The sequence below is a fragment of the Vulpes lagopus genome, chromosome 5, assembly GCF_018345385.1.
Source record: "Vulpes lagopus strain Blue_001 chromosome 5, ASM1834538v1, whole genome shotgun sequence".
In the NCBI taxonomy this organism is placed as follows: domain Eukaryota; kingdom Metazoa; phylum Chordata; class Mammalia; order Carnivora; family Canidae; genus Vulpes; species Vulpes lagopus.
In genome coordinates, this window is record NC_054828.1 from 941,134 (window position 1) to 948,465 (window position 7,332).

A 7,332-nucleotide genomic window follows, 5' to 3' on the forward strand; every position below is an offset into this window, starting at 1 on the left:
GGTGGAGCTGGAACTCGTAGGCGGTTGAACTGGCCCCATAAATGACCTGGGGACACCAAGGCCCCCCCGGGGTCCCTCCCCGGACCCGAAGTCCTCCGACGGCCCTGGTTGCCCAGTGTGCAGTCCCCCGCCGCGCGCTGGGGACCCGGGAGTGGCGGTTGGAGGGAGGCCTGGGGCGGGGGCGGGGATGGTTGTGACTCTGGTTGTGACTCTGGTCTTTATGACTTGGGGGCCTCTGACTGCCAGGGGGGCCTGTGTGACCCCAACAGCCCGGCGCCTGGTGGGCCCGCATGAGCCCGGGCGGGATGTGGCGCGGCCTCCCCTTCCTGCAGACACCATGGCCCGGCCCCCCCCGCGCCCGGCCCCCTGCCTCGGACCTCAGCCCCGGGCCCAGCGCCCTCGCCCCCGGCCCGCGGGGCCGCCCCCGCCGCAGCCGCTCCGGCCGCCGCCCGCCCGCACGCCCGCGCAGCCCCACGCCCCGCGCCCGCCGCCGCGCTGCGCTCCCCCGGCCCCGCGCGCCCCCAACCCCGCGCGCCCGGCTTGCACAATGCGCCGCGCAGCCCCGGCCCGTTGCCCCGGGCAACCGCGGGACGCCCGGCAGCGCGGCGGGGGGCGGGGGCGCGGCGCGCGCCACGGGGCCGGTCCCGGGTGAGCACTCGGCCCCTCCGCTCGGGACCCGGACCCGCGCCGCTGCGGGTGCCGCACGGGACCCCGCGCCCCGGCCTGCGCGAGTCCTCGCGGCCCCGGCGCGCCCTCCCCGGCTCGGGACTCTGGACCCCCCCGCCCCGCCCCGCCCCGGGCCTCTAGGCGCCCCCCGCGGAACCCCGGACACTCTTCTTGGAACGCGGGCCCGCACCCCGCCCCCCACCTCCGGCGCTGCCCTCGGGAGCCCCGACGGCCCCTGCAGCCCTGCGCCGCCGCAGCCCTGCGCGCCCCTCACCCTGGCTGCCCCGCCGCGGCCAGGAGCCCTCGCCCATGCCCCTCTCCCTGCAGGGCCGCGAGCCGGCGCGAGCGAGGGCGAGCCGGAGGCCGCGATGGAGCCGCTCTCGTCCGCCGCACGGGAAGGAGACCCGAGAGAGGAAAGCAGTCAGTGTCCCCGTCTTCCATCCTCGGGCGCCCGCGGGCGGAGGCGGCGGGGTGGGGTTAGTGGCTCCGCGGCCCTGCCCGGAGCTTGTGCTCGGGGCCCTTCCCCCCCAGCCCTGCCCCGGAGCCCCCTCACCTCCGGCCGCCTGCCCTGCACCTGTGTCCTCCAGGCTGGGCAGCTTGGGAAAGTGGTGCAGGGTCCTCTGCTCGGGGTACGGCGCTGCCCCAGAAGTGACGGCGAGCCCCGCCTTGGCCCGAGGCCCCCCCCCCCAAACCCCCGGGCTTGCCTTTGCGCGGCGCGAGGCTGCCGGTGGTGAACACCTGGGGGGCCTCGCTGGGCCAGGGTAGGCTCCGTTACTCTCCGCGGACCCCTGGGCTGCTCCGGGTCCAGGCTAACGCGGGCACCGCCCTGTTGGTCTAGGGCGATGGGTGAGTGTGCAGGGCGCCTCCCCGAGCTGCCCATGTACCCGCCTTTCCTGTGCTGCTCCCCTTGGGGCTCTGCCGGGAGCGCCTGTCCCCGACTTCCGGCCATTACTAAGTCGGGTTGTGGGTTTTCTCCGATGCAGCTGCAGGGTTGCTTTGTCTCTTCTGGACGGACTCTACTTCTTTGTCAGATAGATGTGTTATTAATACCTTCTGGTCGGTGGCTGCTGTTTCAGCCACTTAAGAATTTCTTTAGAAAAATCAACCTCTCAGTGGTAAACAAGTTTAATTGTCAATCTTTTCTTCTATAGTTAGTGCTTTTAGAGTCTTATTAGGACACCGGTACCCACCCCATTGTCCAGGAAACAGTATCCTGTGCTTTCCTTTAGAAACTTCATAATGTTACATTTCACAGTTACCTCTGCAGTTTCACAGGGATTGACTATTTTGTATGGAGTGAGGTGTTGGGGGCTGGGCACATGCTCACGCTAACCCCGCGGGGATTCTGGTTGACCCAGCTTGAGCCCAAGAGCACCCTTGTGTGGAAAATCAGGCCTAGGCCTATTTTTTGTTCTTCATTATGTTTTATTGATTTCTTTGCCTGTCCAGAGTCCATACTGTTTTAATTCCAGTAGCTTTATACTAAGGCTTTTTAAAAATATTTAATGTATTTATTCATGAGAGAGAGAGGCAGAGACACAAGCAGGCTCCATGCAGTGAGCCGGATGTGGGACTCCATCCTGGGTCTCCAGGATCACACCCTGGGCTGAAGGTGGCCCTAAACCACTGAGCCCCCCAGGCTGCCCAATACTAAGTCTTAACAGCTTATAGTGTAAGTCTTCTGACTCTGTCCTTCAAGATTTGTTCAGGTGTTCTTAGACTTTAGCATTACCATATAAATTGTAGAATCAAATTATTAATTTAACCCCTCCTAACCCCCCAATCCTGCTGGGATTTTAATTTTGGTTACACTGAATCTATAGATTGATATGGGTGAAACTCAGCATTTTGTTAATACTGAGTCTTTCAACCCAGGAACCTTTAGTTCTTTGATTCTTGTCAACAGTATGCAGTTTTCAGGGTACAGGTATGGAAGATCTCTTTTGTTAGATTTACTCCTAGATTATTTTATGTTTTTTAGAGGTGAAATTATTGAGTTTCACTCTCTATTCCCAACGTATAGAAATACAGTTAATTTTATTGTACTGACTTGGCATTTGGTGACTTTGCTAACTAATTCTAATAGCTAGTAGATTCATTTAGATATCTTTTACATACACAATCATCTGCAAATCTTTTCAGTCTTTATACTTTTTATTCCTTTTCTTGCATTATTGCATTGGTTAGTACTTTCAGTATAATGTTGAATGGAATTGATATAGTGGATATCCTTTTTTGTTCTGAAACTGAGAGGAAAAGTACCCAGTATTTCAGCATGAAGTATGATGTTGCTATGGGCTTTAAAGGAAGTTCCCTTTTGTTCCTGATTTACTGAGAATTTTTTAATGAATAGTTATTACATGTGATAAAATGAATAGTTATTACATTTTATCACATGCTTTCTTCTGCATTATCGAGGTGATAATATATACTTTTTTTCTTTTAGTCTATTGTGGTGGATTATGTTGATGGATTTTCAAATATTAAATCAACTTTGTATTCCTGGAATAAACTTCACATGGTCATGTTATATTGTTTTATATTTTTTATATATTATTTTATAAATGTTTAGGATTTGTATGCCTATTTCTATGAATGAGATTGGCTATACCATTCTTTTCTTATAAGGTCCTTATTAGGTTTTGGTATTAAATTTATGAACACCTAAAAAGAATTAAAAGGGTTTTCTATTTCCCTATTCAATGAAAGGCTTATAGAAGGTATTTTTCACCATTAAATGTTTGGAAAGATTGATCTGTGATGCCATTGAGAACTGGAGTTTTAGGAAACTTTTTAATTATGAAGTTAATTTCCTTAGAAAAATAAGCCAAAACTTTCTATTTTATGTCAGTTTTGATAAAGCTGTATTTTTCAAGGGAAATGTTAATTTCCTATGAGCTGTCAAATTGGCATGCGGATGTTCATAATATCTTATTATCATTTTAATATCTGTACAATCAGTAATGATGTTCCCTTTTTCATTCTTGATATTGGTGATTTGTGCTTTCTCATTTTTCTTGATCAATTTAAATTTAAAATTTTTTTTTTTTTTAATTTATTTATGATAGTCACAGAGAGAGAGAGAGAGGCAGAGACACAGGCAGAGGGAGAAGCAGGCTCCATGCACGGGGAGCCCGATGTGGGATTCGATCCCGGGTCTCCAGGATCGCGCCCTGGGCCAAAGGCAGGCGCCAAACCGCTGCGCCACCCAGGGATCCCTAAATTTAAAATTTTAATTTAAATTTTTCTTGATCAATTTTAAAAATTTTTTAAATTTCAATGGTCCAACCTTTGGTGTGTTAATTTTCTCTATGGCACATCTTTATTATTTTCTGTCTTTCATTTCTTTTTGTTTAATTTTTCTAAGACTCTTGGGATGGTAGCTTAGATTTCAAATATATGAAATTAAATTTATAAATTTCCCTCTAAATCACTATTTTAGCTGCATCGTAATGCTTTGCTATGTAATATTTTTATTATCATTTAACTCAAACCTTTTTTGAGTTTCTCCTTTGGTCCATGTTTTATTTTAAAGTGTGCTGTTTAATTTTTGAACATTTAAGAAAATTCCCAGCTACCTTTTGGTTATTAACGTCTAATAACAGTTGTCAGAGAACTTAATCTATATCATTGCAATCCTTTGAAATTTATTGAGATGCTCTCTGGTCTAGGATGTAATCTGTGTTGAAAGACGAGAAAGTGAGGAACATGGTGTCTACGTACATCATTTAAGTGCAGCCGGATAATGACAATGTTCAAATCTGCTATATTCTGCCGATTCTTTGTTTACTCTTTTTTTTACTTTAAGTTCTTTTAAATTTATTTATTTGAGAAAGAGAGAGAGCACACAAGTGGGGTGGGGGGGAGGGGCAGAGTGAGAGGGAGAAGCCGATTCCCCTTGGATCAGGGAGCCAGATGCAGGACTTGATCCAGGGACCCTGAGATCATGACCTGAGCTGAAGGCAGATGCTTAACCTACTGAGCCACCCAGGTGCCCCTTTTGTTTAATCGTTCATTTACTGAGAGAAGTAGGTTAAATAATCTCAACATGATTGTGGATTTTTTATGTCTTTTTTTCTTAGCTTTGTCAACTTATTTTTTTTAAAAGATTTTATTTATTTATTCATAGAGATGCAGAGAGAGAGAGAGAGAGAGAGAGAGAGAGAGAAGCAGAGACACAGGCAGAGGGAGAAGCAGGCTCCATGCAGGGAGCCTGATGCGGGACTCGATCCCAGGACTCCAGTATCAACCCCTGGGCCAAAGGCAGGTGCTAAACCACTGAGCCACCCAGGGATCCCCAGTTGATTCTTTTAATACTATGGGCTATCTGTCTTTTGTCTTTAATAATGAGTTTTCTGCAAAGATTTTATTTATTCATGAGAGACACAGAGAGAGAGAGAGAGGCAGAGACACAGGCAGAGGGAGAAGCAGGCTCCCTGCAGGGAGCCCGACGTGGGACTCGATCCCAGGACCCTGGGGTCATGCCCTGAGCTAAAGGCAGATACTTGACCACTGAACCACCCAGGTGTCCCTTTAACAATGATTTTAAGTAAATATTAGTATGTATCTAAATATTTACTAAGTACCTCTAAAAATGACATTTTATATATAACTAAACTCTTTTTTCACATTTAATAAGATGGGCAATCATTCCTTAATAAAACCCAATAACCAGAATACGTTCGTATTTCCCAGAGTTGGTTTGTTCAGATTGGGTTCTGGGCGAGGACCACACACGGCATTAGGTTGTCCTCTTTGCTGTCTTTTATCCTCTTGTGTGAGACCTACACTTACTGATGAGGACAGCCTCTGTTGTGCAGCAGGTCCTACCTGGGGACTTGTCTATCTGTTGCCTGGTGGTTTCTTCTCTGCCTCCGTCCTGTATGAACTTTGTGACATGGAGATAAGCTCTGGAGGCTTGATGAGATTCGGGCTGAGTGTTTTGCGAAGACTCCTTTGAAGGTGGTGCTGCACTCCTAACCTGCCGGTAGAATCTGGGCGGCCTGTCATCAGTGCACCTGAGGAGGGGTGCATGGCACCCGGTGGCTGCCCAAGGCCCCTGAGCAGGGGTGGGGGTTCCCTGGAGAATCCCTCTGAGATGGGACTGGGCGCAGGAGGTTGACAGGCCCACAAGGTCGTGAGGAATACAGGCCTGGCAGGGGTGGGGGGTGTTGTGGCAACCCTGGCCCCTACTCGGGCAGCACCACCACGGCACCCGCTCCTCTCCCCTCACCCTCCCTAGGGGTCCAACCCTTGTTTGAGTGGCCAGTTCTCCACACTGAACAGACAGGGAGCTATGCTCTGTGAGGAGTGCTTCCTGCCCGGGCAAGACTCCTCAGCCTCCCCAGCCTCCCCTGCTTCCCCAGCCTCCTCAGTTCGGCCCCCAATCATAGGTTTCCAGGGAAGTGTTGGCATGCCGGGCGTGTCTGACGGCTTCAGGTGAGGATTGTTTGTGTCTCGGCCTCACTCCAGAGTCTCCTGGACATCTGGGCCGTGTCTGGCCAGTAGCCGTCATATTCCGTGGTGCTCCAGGGCCAGTGCTCAGCCCTCCCGCCTCTGTGTCTGCGTCGTTTTGCTGCTCCCCTACCCCAGCCTGTAGCTGCCTCCAGATGCTCTGAGATCACCCGGCTCCTGGGTCCCGGGCTGGAGTCCCTGCTCTCAGGGACCGCAGGACCCTCCACTGGGCACGGGGGTGTGGTGCTTGGAAACCAGAGGCCGGGTGTCGCAGGGGGTTGTTGCCAGGCTGTTTATGGGCGTCTCTGTTCATTCAGACTTTTCAGCCTGAGTGGATATTTGGGTTAATTAAGATATTTCTGCATCTGTTAAGATGGGATTTGTGACTTGAGTCCTTTAAATGGTGAATCTAGTTTGCTTTTCCAGTCTAGCCGGGGATAACCCAGCCCTCTGCCTGCATCGCTGCTGTGGGTGGCATCTCCTGTGCAGGATTCTGTCCTCTGTGCAGGGGTCACGCCGGCCCGTGATCTTGCAGTTCCGTCTGTGGCTGGCCTCGGAAAACGAGTGAGGCGTGGCCTTGAGTTTTCTACACTCGGAACGAATCGACCAAGACTGAACGTTGAGTGTTTACCCGTGAAACCGTTGGGCCTAGAGTTTTACTGATGGGAAGGTTTTGTCCCTTTTCTTTTCTAGCTGGTCTCACCAATTGTTCATTAATTTTAAGCCTTTGGCTTGATTAATTCTCTGCTGGATTTTTTTGAAAAGATTTTATTTATCCATGAGAGACACACAGAGAGGCAGAGACACAGGCAGAGGGAGAAGCAGGTTCCCCGTGGGGAGCCCGATGTGAAACTCGATCCCGGGACCCGGGGTCATGCCCTGGGCCAAAGGCAGCGCTAAACCACTGAGCCACCCGGGCTGCCCTCTGCTGGATTTTTAAAAATACTTCATCAGTGTCTCTTATTTAGTTTCTTGTTTCTCTTTGGGTTTAAATTTACTGTTCTTAACATCTTGAGACGGATGCTTAACTCACTGTTTTTAGCTTTTGCTATTTTTGAATATATGCATCTACAGCTAAAAATCTCTTTATAAATATAACTTAAGCACCACCCAAAGATTTGCTGTTTGGTGTTTTAATGATCGTTTAGTTAAGAAACACGCAGCACTTTCCAGGTCGACTCCCAAGGCGCATGGGTTGTTCGGAGCCAGTGT